This window comes from Micropterus salmoides, unplaced genomic scaffold, assembly GCF_014851395.1.
Source record: "Micropterus salmoides isolate LMB-PRFRI ecotype aquatic unplaced genomic scaffold, ASM1485139v1 Ms_hic_scaffold_1223, whole genome shotgun sequence".
NCBI lineage: Eukaryota > Metazoa > Chordata > Actinopteri > Centrarchiformes > Centrarchidae > Micropterus > Micropterus salmoides.
Window position 1 is genome coordinate 8,844 of NW_024040290.1, and position 13,408 is coordinate 22,251.

The 13,408-nt window shown below is 40.0% G+C and overlaps 1 long non-coding RNA gene across 2 annotated transcripts; it reads left to right on the forward strand.

The window, feature by feature from the left end:
- The first annotated feature begins 240 nt into the window (after nt 1-240).
- Nucleotides 241-10,645, forward strand: LOC119900086. Of its 2 annotated transcripts, XR_005444003.1 has the most exons (5): nt 241-383; nt 639-756; nt 1,740-1,908; nt 3,113-3,245; nt 10,610-10,645. It is a non-coding gene; the product is annotated as an uncharacterized LOC119900086 (long non-coding RNA). The 2 variants fall into 2 exon arrangements; XR_005444002.1 differs by lacking the exon at nt 10,610-10,645 and having other exon boundaries at nt 245-383; nt 3,113-3,316.
- The last annotated feature ends 2,763 nt before the right edge of the window (nt 10,646-13,408 follow it).

Consider the following 13,408-nt stretch of genomic DNA (forward strand, 5'->3'; position numbering starts at 1 on the left):
ACAATTCCAGAATGTGGAAATCACATGATTTTTCTGAACAGCAGGCCTTTTCCAGTTTAATGAAACACAAATAATCTTATTTTTAATTCACTTATTTATTTTATAAATGTTAACACACTCTTAACTTTTTACTGTGCAATGGCCATTGTTGTTTCAGCATCATCAGAATTCTAAATTGGCTCACTGGTAATCAAGTTTTAACCAGCAACAAGCAGACCAATAGGAGCTGACTCTGCAGCTTGCCTGCTGCTGCGCACTGATGCTCATCGCAAAGTCTGCAGAGAGCATGGACGACGCGGTCTTTTCTTCGACGGCCTAACATTGTTGTACACTTTTTCGGCTGTTTTCGCATTTTGCGGGTATTTCCCCAATTGAAGAAGAAGGTAAGAAATAAGTCTAACTACCGTACAAGCCTAGAAACGTTTACCGACGGTGGCTTTATGAAGCTAACGTTAGCTAGCTAGCTAAGTAGCTAAGCAACCTTGCCAGTTAACGTTAGGCATTAACATTAACGGTAGCACATTCTGACCATGTGCACCAAGTGTTAGTAACTTAGTTTAAAGAAAGGTTCTTGGTTTATTAATTATCAGTGATTTTCTCACGTAACAATTAAACATTTCTTGTTGTGTTATTTGCAGCATTTTAAGTTTGTACAGACTACAATTGCAGACGGTGACGTTACTAACTTCACAGCGGGCCGCTCTTCAGAACATCTTGCCTTCGACGACAGGGAGAGTTGGTTGACCGCTGCCCTTGGTATGTCGCATCTCACACATGCAACCTTAGTTTGAGGCAGTTTGTGAGTGTGTGCACAGTGGTTATGTAGAGTTTTTGCTTACCGTGTTATAAATTCAGAGTGCAGTTATTACTTGCAGTGTTATTACTCTGAGTTCCTAATTCCTTGTATGCAGGATAACGTAGTCAAGAGATTGTCTAACATTGGGCTACAATGGCATATGTTACGCCAAAGTTTACTTGCCGCTCATGTGATATGTCCCTGAAAACTATTAAAAGCTATGTTGATCATCAGCTACTATATAGACATGAGGCAAACAGTTACTATCCATGTTGCTTTTCAGACTGCAAGCAAAAATTAAAAAAGTACACTGCCTTAAAAGCTCATGTCCATCTCAGACATTGACAGTGTTGTGTTGGACAGATTTGTGCAGCGTGTTCCATGAGGGAGAGAGAGCGAGAGAGGGACGAGCAAGAGGAAGTGCTGCGCAAATGCGCTACCACGCTCTGCAATGAATTTAAATAGGCTTAGTAGGAAAAAAAAAGAAAATCAATCTGTAGTGGTCAGCGTTGATATTGTGGCGGGCTGCCACAAATAAATGAACTTGTGGGAAACATTGACCCTGGACACCCTGCATTGTGGTCTGTGGTAGGTTGTGCTGTAAAATGATTTTCATCTGTAGGTGAAATTACTTATTTTGAAACATTTGGTTAACACATGTAATGGGTCAGAATGACTGCACTATACACTGCAAAAACAAACATGCTTAGAGCTGAAGAAATCATGTAACATAATTTCTTGTGTTATTGTTAAAGTTCCTTGTCTTATGTATTTTTACTTGGCACAGTTTCTGTTTGCAGTATAGACAGAATGTGAGCTATTCAGTAATAAAGTTAACAAAGCAGTGTGCTCAACACAGCTCCTGGCTTACTTAACCTCATTGGATCCATATACCTGCTATTTTTTGGCCATGGTAATCATACTGTACTTGCACTTTTCACAGGTAACAGCCCACTCACTGCCAAGATGTTCATGGTTGCAGAGGACCAGGTTATAGTCACCAAACAGCTTCCCAGCTTTACTAACGTGTTCCAGATGATGTTCTGCTCATATAACCTGCACAACATTGACTATCCAGTGGAACTTGCAGCTACACTGGAGTTCTGCCAGAGGTATGGATTGAGTGTGCATTACACTGAAGCACAGGTCAAAGTTGATCTTGTTTATATATTTGGGTAATTGTCATCAAAGAGACCTGAATATCATTTATTTTTGGGTTTTAAACAGTATTTCTTGTGTTTTGCATCATTTTTTACTCCAATTAAGGATTATACAGCAACAATGCTGTTAAAATGTGCACAGTTTTCACTTGTTAAGCTCTAAAACATGTTTACGTTAAAGTTACAAAAATCAATATTAAATGCTTTTTGGTGCAGTACAATTAGCCTTTGCAATGTGAGAGTCATCACTGTGGGTCTGCTTTCCACCATGTACTGCCACCCTGTTATTTCCCCAAAACACTTTTTTTCGACTGTGTATTTACAGTGGTGGATGAAGTATTTAGATCCCAGACTTAATACCACACTGTGAAAATACTTCAAAACCTTAAATAAAAGTAAAATGCTAAGTGTACCTAAAATTTCAAAGTAAAAGTACTTATAGTGCAGTAAAATGTTCCTGTCAGTGTTTCTCTATTATATCTGATGTTTCTGGTTTAATATTCCTGCTGCATTAATGTGTATGTTGCATTTAACTGCTGTAGATGTTTAAGGTTGAGTTCATTTTTACTCCTTTACATACTGTTGGGTAGTTTAATATGCAGCAATGCGTCATATTCAATTGTGTGTTTGTAGTATCACTGTCCTGTGAGAATCATGTATCTCTAAGCAGTCCGAAAAACAGCCTGTTTTCAGCTATGTGACAAAGCATTTTCCAGCTGAACTAAGGCAGGTTTAAATAGATTATTTAGCTGAAGGAGGAGGAGTAATTTCTCAGCCCATTAAGGAACACCATCATTGAATTTATCACTAACATGTGGAGATACATTTTTTTTACTGAAGGGTATGAAAAACTGTTATCGAAAGTAACTACTAAAAACGTAAAAAGAATTATACCTACGTCTGATATGTAGTACGTAAGAGGTATAAAGTTGCATGTACCTCAAATTTGTACTGAAGAACAGTACTTCAGTAAATGTTCTTAGTTACATTCCGCCACTGGTGTTTACAGTTTTGAGTTCTCAACACCCTCTAGTGGTCAGAAATTGCTAGGTGCAGCTTCAAGAATACTTAACATTGTTTCACATATTTTAATGCCAGGACTAGTTATCAATCTGAATGTGTTGCGTTGAAAGAAACCTTTTTTTTTTCACAACAGATGCATTTTCAAAATCAACCCAGCTCAAGGGACCAAAGTCACACAAAGAGAAAAGGGACGCCAGTATGCTGTCAATCCAAGGGTGCTGAGCCTCATTTCCAAAATTGCCAATTTTGAGTGGAGAGAGTAAAGAGTAAGAGCACACGCTCACCAAACATACACAATCATCAGTCAAACAATAAATCAGTTCATATTTCAGTTCCATACCACCTCTAATGTTGGTTTTGGGAACAATAGCAAACCAAGGTGATGATTTGCTTTGCATCGTCATAGAGATGAAACTGTATTGAAACTTTAATACAAAGATTATAATGTAGTGACCAAAATGTCACTTAATCAGTATAATATGCTGAAAATGTTTGAAAGGTTCTGATGCACATACTGAAACCATTTCCACCTCAACAAATGTGTGTGTAAAATGGTGGCACTGTAGAGCCCTTAATGTATGTGTATATATATTTATATATACACATACATTATTTTGCTCGCATATGCTCCTAAAAATCGATACATGCAAACGGAAAAATTATTTACGAGCACAATGTGCGAGTAACTACAACCTACTGAACCCCCCCACCCTGGACGCGACGCAAGCTAGTGTCAGTCAAATGAGAGTTGTGGAAAATGTGTCGGGGAAAAACATAGCTAGTCACCGGAGCACCGGGAGAGATCCCGGTGGGCGGGTCGCTTGGTGACCGCTTGAGCAGCTTGTTACAAAAAGTGAGTCAGAAGACAGCAGGGAGAAGATAAGGAGGTTGTGGGGTTGGTTAGCTGGATATTTAGCTACATACGGTTCCTTTTGTTGAAACACGTTCAACTTTTCTTAAAATCGATGTCCTCATCAACGTCACTTTCGTCAACTGACCAATCACAGCCTGGATGGGGCGGGATATAAAAAGTTTGACGCGCTACAGTAAACTTTCATTTCCTGCATGAATGGTTCTGATTATTGATGAGATAGTAGCTTTAACAAATTAAGAGGCCAGTGTAGGCCATTTTTCTTGCACCAAGATTTAATGAGTGAAAACATGAAACTGCTTTTTTGTCCAACTGGAATTAATATTACTAGTGGTGGGCTATATATAGGCTATTACTATATACTATTATATAAAATGACAATATAGTATAATTAATATATTAACAAACTAACAGTATACTATTAGATTAAAATTTAACATTAGTCTAATATTATAATAATATAAATACTAATTAAACTAGTTTCTCCATCATGTTGTGTGAAAGAGCCTCTGCAGTGGCAAGATGCAGATTACCACTGCAGAGGATGCTGGGTCTGAAGGGTCCTAATGTCCATAGTCCTCTAATGGCTTGACGCCATAGTTGTAAGGTGGGGGGGTGGGCGTGTCAGTACAGTGTTTCACACATAATTACCCTGTAACTGTGGTGCTGGGCACGGGTGGGGTGTGCAATCGATATTGAACAGCAGCTAGTACAGCGTGCTAACCTCGACAACCCAACTGTAACGTTAACATAGCTACAGTGAGGAAAATAAGTATTTGAACACCCTGCTATTTTGCAAGTTCTCCCACTTAGAAATCATGGAGGGGTCTGAAATTGTCATCGTAATTGCATGTCCACTGTGAGAGACATAATCTAAAAAAAAAAAATCCAGAAATCATAATGTATGATTTTTTTAAACTATTTATTTGTATGATACAGCTGCAAATAAGTATTATTTAGTATATATATAGTATGAACACCTGTCTATCAGCTAGAATTTTGACTCTCAAAGACCTGTTAGTCTGCCTTCAAAATGTCCACCTCCACTCCATTTATTATCCTAAATTAGATGCACCTGTTTGAGGTCGTTGGCTGCATAAAGACACCTGTCCACCCCATACAATCAGTAAGAATCCAACTACTAACATGGCCAAGACCAAAGAGCTGTCCAAAGACACTAGAGACAAAATTGTACACCTCCACAAAGCTGGAAAGGGCTACGGGGAAATTGCCAAGCAGCTTGGTGAAAAAAGGTCCACTGTTGGAGCAATCATTAGAAAATGGAAGAAGCTAAACATGACTGTCAATCTCCCTCGGACTGGGGCTCCATGCAAGATCTCACCTTGTGGGGTCTCAGTGATCCTAAGAAAGGTGAGAAATCAGCCCAGAACTAGACGGGAGGAGCTGGTCAATGACCTGAAAAGAGCTGGGACCACCGTTTCCAAGGTTACTGTTGGTAATACACTAAGACGTCATGGTTTGAAATCACGCATGGCACGGAAGGTTCCCCTGCTTAAACCAGCACATGGCAAGGCCCGTCTTAAGTTTGCCAATGACCATTTGGATGATCCAGAGGAGTCATGGGAGAAAGTCATGTTGTCAGATGAGACCAAAATAGAACTTTTTGGTCCAAATATTAACATTGATTTTCTCAGGTGTTCAAATACTTATTTGCAGCTGTATCATACAAATAAATAGATTATGTCTCTCACAGTGGACATGCACCTACGATGACAATTTCAGACCCCTCCATGATTTCTAAGTGGGAGAACTTGCAAAATAGCAGGGTGTTCAATACTTATTTTCCTCACTGTATACTTCTTAGCTTGGCTCCTTACATGCTACTTATAAGTTATTTGAAGGTGGGTCTCCGAACATTGACAGGGTTGTGTTAAGAAAATAGATAGACATGACTTCTTAGAATTCACAACTAGAATCCTCTAGTTTTTCTATAAACACACAGCCTCGTTTCCATTTGTGAGAGAGAGAGGGAGCGAGCAAGCAGAGGTGCTGAGCAAATCTATGCGCTGTGGGAAGCTTTGCAATGAATTATGATTTTACTCCTATTACTAGTATATGTGGCGGTCAGCGTTGATATTGAGGCATGGTGTCGCCACAAATAAATAATTAACAAATTCATTTTAATTCAGTCAGAAACTCACGGACTGAATCTTGAAAAATGTTTGCATATATCCCACACATCTGTGTAATCTGACATCTCCAGAAAGATTATTATGAGAATAATGTCATCATTTAATCACAATTCACAATATTTTTCAAAATCTCCCAACCCTATAATCTGCTGTTCATTAACTTGCTCTGCTGATATGACTGAATCCCAGACAGAGAGACACAGAACCCGTTTGGGAGCACATGGATGAGACCCGTGCAAAACAAAACTAACTGAAAAAACTTCACCACAAATCCTCATGTTAACCTCAGCAGTTTTGTGCAGCTCACATTACCAACCGAACAAAGCTGTGCTGATTATACATTTTTAGATTGCAAAAGTCGACCAGCCACGTTACCCGATCACAAACGGTCTGCCACTCACTGTGCGATAGCAGGTTCGCTTGATTCCTGTCACAGCGTCCGCCAGTGTCGCATCGGCTGGGTGGTGTTATCGCGCGAGTCAACGGAATTTGTTATAGACTGCATTAGTTTTTTCAATGCGTGAGAAAATAAACATATGGCGTGAGGGCGTGTGGAAAGCGTCAATTGCGTGAGTCTAACGCTCAATGCGTGACAGTTGGCAGCTCTGAGTAAGTAGAGTGGCTAATATCACTTTTTTAAGGAGAATGCTAAGTAACTAGTAGGTAATAGCTATAGGCCTATTATTTCTGAGTAACTTGCCCAACACTGAGTTGATAATAAGGATCAGATAAATTGGGAATGTTTTAATTATTGCTTGTTATACAGGCTATGTCTGTCTTGCTGTATGAATGGTTGCTTTTCAAGTTTTAGGGTACCCGCAGGGTCTTAAAAGTCTTAAATTTCATATTCAAGAAATAAGACCTTAAAAGTCTTTAAATTTCATTACAAAGGTATTAAATTTCATTTACCAAGGTCTTAAATTTTTTCTTGTCCTTTCGTAGGATTAATTAATGCCGTAACGTCATAAATAACAAATAACAATGTCGGACACCGTAGTTTTCTCTGGACCCCTGCCAAATCTGACCAGTGATGACATGTATAGCCGCATGTCGTCATTCCGCCGCTGGTTGTCGAGGTGGTGTCCAGCAAACGATGTGGGCTTTGTTGATCATTGGCAGACTTTCTGGGGAAGACCTGGTCTGATCCGGAGAGACGGCATCCATCCCACTTGGGAAGGAGCAGCTCTCATTTCTAGAAATCTGGCCAAGTTTATTAGTGGACCAAATCCATGACAACCCAGAGTTGAGACCAGGAGGCAGAGTCGCAGTTTAACACACTTCTCTGCCCTTCTTTTTCAGCAGTTACCCACCCAAAACCCTACGCAGAGTCGCAGTCTAACACACTTCTCTGCTCCTCCATTTCAGGAGTTACTTAGTGAAAATCCTATAGTGACGGTGTCTGTCCCCCGACCATCGAAATTATTTAAAAAGGTAAACAGAAGAGGAGCTGTGCATAAAAACCTCATAAAAATTAAAACCACAAGAGCAATAGTGCAAACAATAGGAGAGTTAAATGTGGACTCTTAAACATCAGATCTCTCTAAAGGTGTACTAGTAAATGAACTAATATCAGATTATGATATTGATTTATTTGGTCTTACTGAAACCTGGCTGGGTGATGGAGAATATGTTAGCCTAAATGAATCCACCCCTCCCAGTCATATTAATACTCACATTCCTCGAGGCACAGGCCGAGGAGGTGGAGTTGCAGCTATCTTCGACTCTAGCCTATAATCAGCTCTAAACCTAAACTAAACTATAACTCATTTGAAAGTCTTGTTCTTAGTCTTTCGCACCCAAGTTGGAAATCACTGCAACCAATTCTTTTTGTTATAGTGTACCGAGCACCTGGCCCGTATTCTGAATTCTTATCTGAATTTGCAGAGTTTTTGTCAACTTTAGTCCTTAAAACGGACAAAGTTATTATTGTAGGGGATTTTAATATTCATGTGGATGTTGAGAATGACAGCTTCAGTACTGCGTTTATCTCTTGTTAGATTCCATTGGCTTCTCTCAGAGTGTTCATGAACCGACTCACTGTTTTAACCACACCCTCGACCTTGTTTTGGTGTATGGTATTGAAATTGAACATTTAGTGGTGTTCCCACAGAATCCCTCTTTATCCGACCACTGTTTGATAACTTTTGAGTTTGTATTGCTGAACTACACGCCATTGGGCAAAAATTTCTATACAAGATGTCTGTCTGATAGTGCTATAGCTAAATTTAAGGATGCGATTCCATCAGCTCTAAATACATTATCTAGTCACAAAGTAACGGAGGACTCCTATGCTAATTTCAGTCCCTCCCAAATCGATCATCTTGTTGATAGTGCTGCAGGCTCGCTGCGAATGACACTCGACTCTGTAGCCCCTCTAAAAAAGAAAATACTAAAACAAAGACGGTTAGCTCCATGGTATAATACTGAAACTCGCAAATTAAAGCAAATATCACGGAAACTTGAGAGGAATTGGCGTTCCACCAAAGTGGAAAATTCTCGTTTAATTTGGCAAGATAGTCTTAAAACTTATAGGAAGGCCCTCCGTAATGCCAGAGCAGCGTACTACTCGTCATTAATAGAGGAAAATAGGAACAACCCCAGGTTTCTTTTCAGCACTGTAGCCAGGCTGACAGAGAGTCACAGCTCTATTGAGCCAAGTATTCCCATAGCTCTCAGTAGTTACGATTCATGAGCTTCTTTAATGATAAAATTCTAGCTATTAGAGACAAAATTCACCAAGATCTGCCCTCAATTGGACCGACTTATCTCTTAACTCAGGAACCTTAGAAACAGCGGTAGAACCAGATACATGTTTAGACTGTTTTGCTTCCCTCAATCTTTACCAACTAACTTCAATAATTTCTTCATCTAAACCATCAACCTGCCTCTTAGACCCCATCCCGACTAGGCTGCTTAAAGATGTTTTACCCTTAGTCAGCACCTCTATACTAGATATGATCAATCTATCTTTATCAACAGGCTATGTACCACAGTACTTTAAAGTAGCTGTAATTAAACCTCTTCTGAAAAAGCCCAAACTTGATCCGGATGTTTTAGCAACTATAGACCTATATCTAACCTTCCATTTCTCTCTAAGGTTCTGGAGAAAGCAGTTGCTAAACAGCTGTGTGACTTTCTACAGAGCAATAGTTTATTTGAGGATTTTCAGTCAGGATTTAGAGCTCATCATAGCACAGAGACAGCACTGGTGAAAATTACTAATGACCTCCTTATTGCATCAGACAAAGGACTTGTCTCTGTACTGGTTTTATTAGATCTTAGTGCTGCATTTGATACCATTGACCATCAGATCCTATTGCAGAGACTGGAATATTTCATTGGCATTAAAGGAACCGCTCTAAGCTGGTTTAAGTCCTATTTATCAGATCGATTTCAGTTTGTACATGTTAACGATGAGTCCTCCATGCACGCCAAAGTTACTCATGGAGTTCCTCAAGGATCTGTCCTTGGACCAATCCTCTTCACTTTATATATGCTTCCTTTAGGCAATATTATCAGGAAACATTCCATAAGCTTTCATTGTTATGCAGATGATACTCAGTTATATCTATCGATCAAGCCAGATGAAACTCATCAGTTAGCTAAACTTCAAATGTGCCTTCAGGATGTTAAAACCTGGATGAGCTGTAATTTTCTATGTTAAACTCAGATAAAACTGAAGTTATTGCTCTGGGGCCTAAGCACCTCCGTGACGCATTATCTAAAGATATAGTTTCCCTGGATGGCATCGCCTTGGCCTCCAGCACCACTGTGAGGAATCTTGGAGTTATCTTTGATCAGGACATGTCGTTTAAGTCCACATTAAGCAAATTTCAAGGACCGCCTTTTTTCACCTACGTAATATTGCGAAAATCAGGAACATCCTGTCTAAAAATGATGCAGAAAAACTAGTCCATGCATTTGTTACTTCTAGGCTGGATTACTGCAATTCCTTATTATCAGGCTGCTCGAAAAAGTCCATTAAGACTCTTCAGCTGATCCAGAATGCTGCAGCACGTGTTCTGACAGGAACCAGGAAAAGAGATCACATTTCTCCTGTTTTAGCTTCTTTGCATTGGCTTCCAGTAAAATCCAGAATAGAATTTAAAATCATTCTTCTTACCTACAAAGCTCTTAATGGTCAGGCACCATCTTATCTTAAAGAGCTCATAGTACCTTACTACCCCACCAGAGCACTGCGCTCCCAGAATGCAGGGTTACTTGTGGTTCCTAGAGTCTCCAAAAGTAGACTAGGAGCCAGAGCGTTCAGCTATCAAGCTCCTCTCCTGTGGAACCAGGTTCCAGTTTGGGTTCAGGAGGCAGACACCATCTCCACATTTAAGAGTAGGCTTAAGACTTTCCTCTTTGATAAAGCTTATAGTTAGGGCTGGCTCAGGTAGTCCTGAACCATCCCTTAGTTATGCTGCTATAGGCCTAGACTGCCGGGGGATTTCCCATGATGCACTGAGCTCCTCTCTCCTCTACTTTCTCTCCCTCTGTATGCAACCTTATCCCATTATTGCATGTTACTAACACAACTTCTCCCCTTTCTGGTAGTCTTGTGCTTTCTCGTCCCTCTCCTCTCTCCTCCTATCACTTCCTGCAGGTTTTCTGGCTCTGGAGCTGTGGAGTCTGGATCTGTGGCTGCGGGTCCCTGCTGCCCCCGTGTTCCTGCTCGACACCCTCTACTGCAACGACTATTGTTGCTAGTCTTATTGTTATTATTGTTATTATAATCATTAACATTATGGTTACCATTAACACTATTATAAATATCTGTACCATTTTTCATTTAGTTTATAGCAACATTACCTTCGCTGTCTGTACCTCTGTGTGTATATTGTGTAGGCTGCCTCCCTCCCCTCTCTCTCCTTACATCCCTCTCTCTCTCTCTCTCTCTCTCTCTCTCTCTCTCTCACTCTCTCTCTCTCTCTCTCTCACTCTCTCTCTCTCTCTCTCTCTCTCTCTCTCTCTCTCTCACCCCAACCGGTCGAGGCAGATGGCCGCCCACCCTGAGCCATGGTTCTGCTCGAGGTTTCTGCCTCTTAAAAGGAAGTTTTTCCTTGCCTCTGTCGCCTAGTGCTTGCTCTTGGTGGGAACTGTTGGGCTTCTGTAAATATCATCACAGAGTACGGTCTAGACCTGCTCTTTTATGAAAAGCGCTGTGAGATAACTGTTGTTGTGATTTGGCGCTATATAAATAATTGAATTGAATTGAATAAATGAATACTTTGTGTGTGTGAGACTTTATAATGTACTCCGTTTGGTGTGACTGATGTTATACGGCAGTACAGGTAACGTTACTGTTCATGTCAGTGTTTAGCTTTACGCTCTGAACTGTGTTCACGGTGCACGAGCTGTGGCATCCAGCTCAGCGTGAATCAGTCAGTAGTTAGAAAAGAAAACGTCTCTGACGTGCTACTAACGTTAGCTCAACGACTCAGAATGGGCAAGCGTATTATATTCAGAAAGCCAGAGATACGAACAAGTTGGCGGACGAGGCTGAGGGCAGTGGCGCTGAGGTTAGCACCACAAGCTGGTCGGCGTGCGAGCAAATCACACTGTGGCGAGCGCTAATGGAACAGCGGAGCTGGAAGACCCGCTGCTGGAAGACAGGTTACTGGTCAGTGAATGATACAACAGCAACGGAGAGACAGGTGTGTTTGAGACGAGGACCGTGTCTGTGTGTCGCAGGAAGGCTAACATTATGTGCATGGAAACATCAAACTAACGCACATTAAACTTTCATCACCCAGACGATAACGGGAACGAGGGAAAAACAAACCGGAGCCCAACTACTTATCCCCGCTTTCAAGCCAATACTACATAATACTATATTTCAAGCAGCCTTTAGATGCTCTAGAAAAACAGAACATGATGAATAATCACTGAAGCAATTGGCATATTATATTACATTACATTATCTAGCCAAAGTGTAACTAATTGTAACTCATACCACACAATTTGTTAGTATTTTGTATTTCACCCCTTAAGAGTTCTTAGTGCACAAATATTGTATTCATTTCAGGTGTCATTTACACTGTGAATACTGGGGACATGACTCCATCACTTTTTTTAAAGCATTTGTTAAATATGTTCTGAAAAATGGCTTGCAACAAGAAATGTTGAAATACTTGAGAAAGATTTATTTGCACAAAAAGAAAACATGCAATGCAATTTAAAGATAAAAGAAACAAATGCATTGTTCAAAAAAGTTTAAGCTAAAAAAATCTGAATCACTTTATTTAAATAAACAATTCTACCATAAATTGATTGACTGATAATGTCTCCAGAATGCAGTAAACGAAGTTTTTAGTGCTCAATCTTCTAGGGGACCCCCATTTTAATATATTCCAGCATTGAATATTTCATCAAATAGTGTTAAAATATCTTCTTGTGTTCTTATCAAAGCACAAACGCACCCCAAGCTATAGTGTGTTAAATATGAATGTATTATGATAAATGTTTTATTAAATTCATGTAACTTCATAAATAATTTTCTCAGGCTTAAAATTAATACAGATTTTCCATTAAACGGCAATGAAGTTGGTATTAAAATTAATCCTAGGTGGTATTAAGTTCAAAAAAATTCTTAAAATGAATTTGGGAATCCTGGGGTAACATGATTAAAGGTTTTGGCACATTATAAATAAATTCTTGTAAATGGTTGTGACAGGGTGAATGAGGCCTTTTCAGGCGGCTTCGATCCGCGGAATTGCTCTGTGCTCTTCATCAACAGACAGGCAAACAAGCACTCTGCGAGGTAACCATGGCAACGGCTGTGTGACTGACTGGAAAGTTAGTAATTATATTATTTAGGCTAGTTCTAGACTCAATTATTTCATGTTGCATGTTGCACATTTAGCTGTTGAAGTTTGGTAAAAAATGAATACCAAATAATAAATAAAGCTGCAAGCAGCGTTGGGCGGGCCCTCGCACTTGTAGCGCGTCTGCGCGTGAGCCGGCCGAGTTGCATATTCTGGAGCTCTGCCGGTGCGGCTGTGAATTTGCTACGCGGTTCCGACGCCGCATGAAGGTGTTATATGTCACTTCCTGTGTCCCCTATGTGGAGCTACATAGCACTTGCCGCTATGAATATAAATCGGTATTGGTGTGTAGATGTCTGCGGGGTGGGAGAGTTATCAAGCACGTAAAGTTTGTTTCAGATGTGACCATGTACACTGAACAATAATGTACCCAAACAATAAAATAAATTCCTTTTATATTTCCCTGCCTTGTTGTTTATGTGTACATACAGAGGAAGAATGTGAGAACAGCACACATTTCATCGTTACTGTGTGTTAGAGCATGGGAGAACAGTGGATACTTTTAATACAGCCCACACCCCTAATACTGTGTAACTATAACAAGTAGAGAACAGAAGAAAAAGATGTTCTTTCTTTAC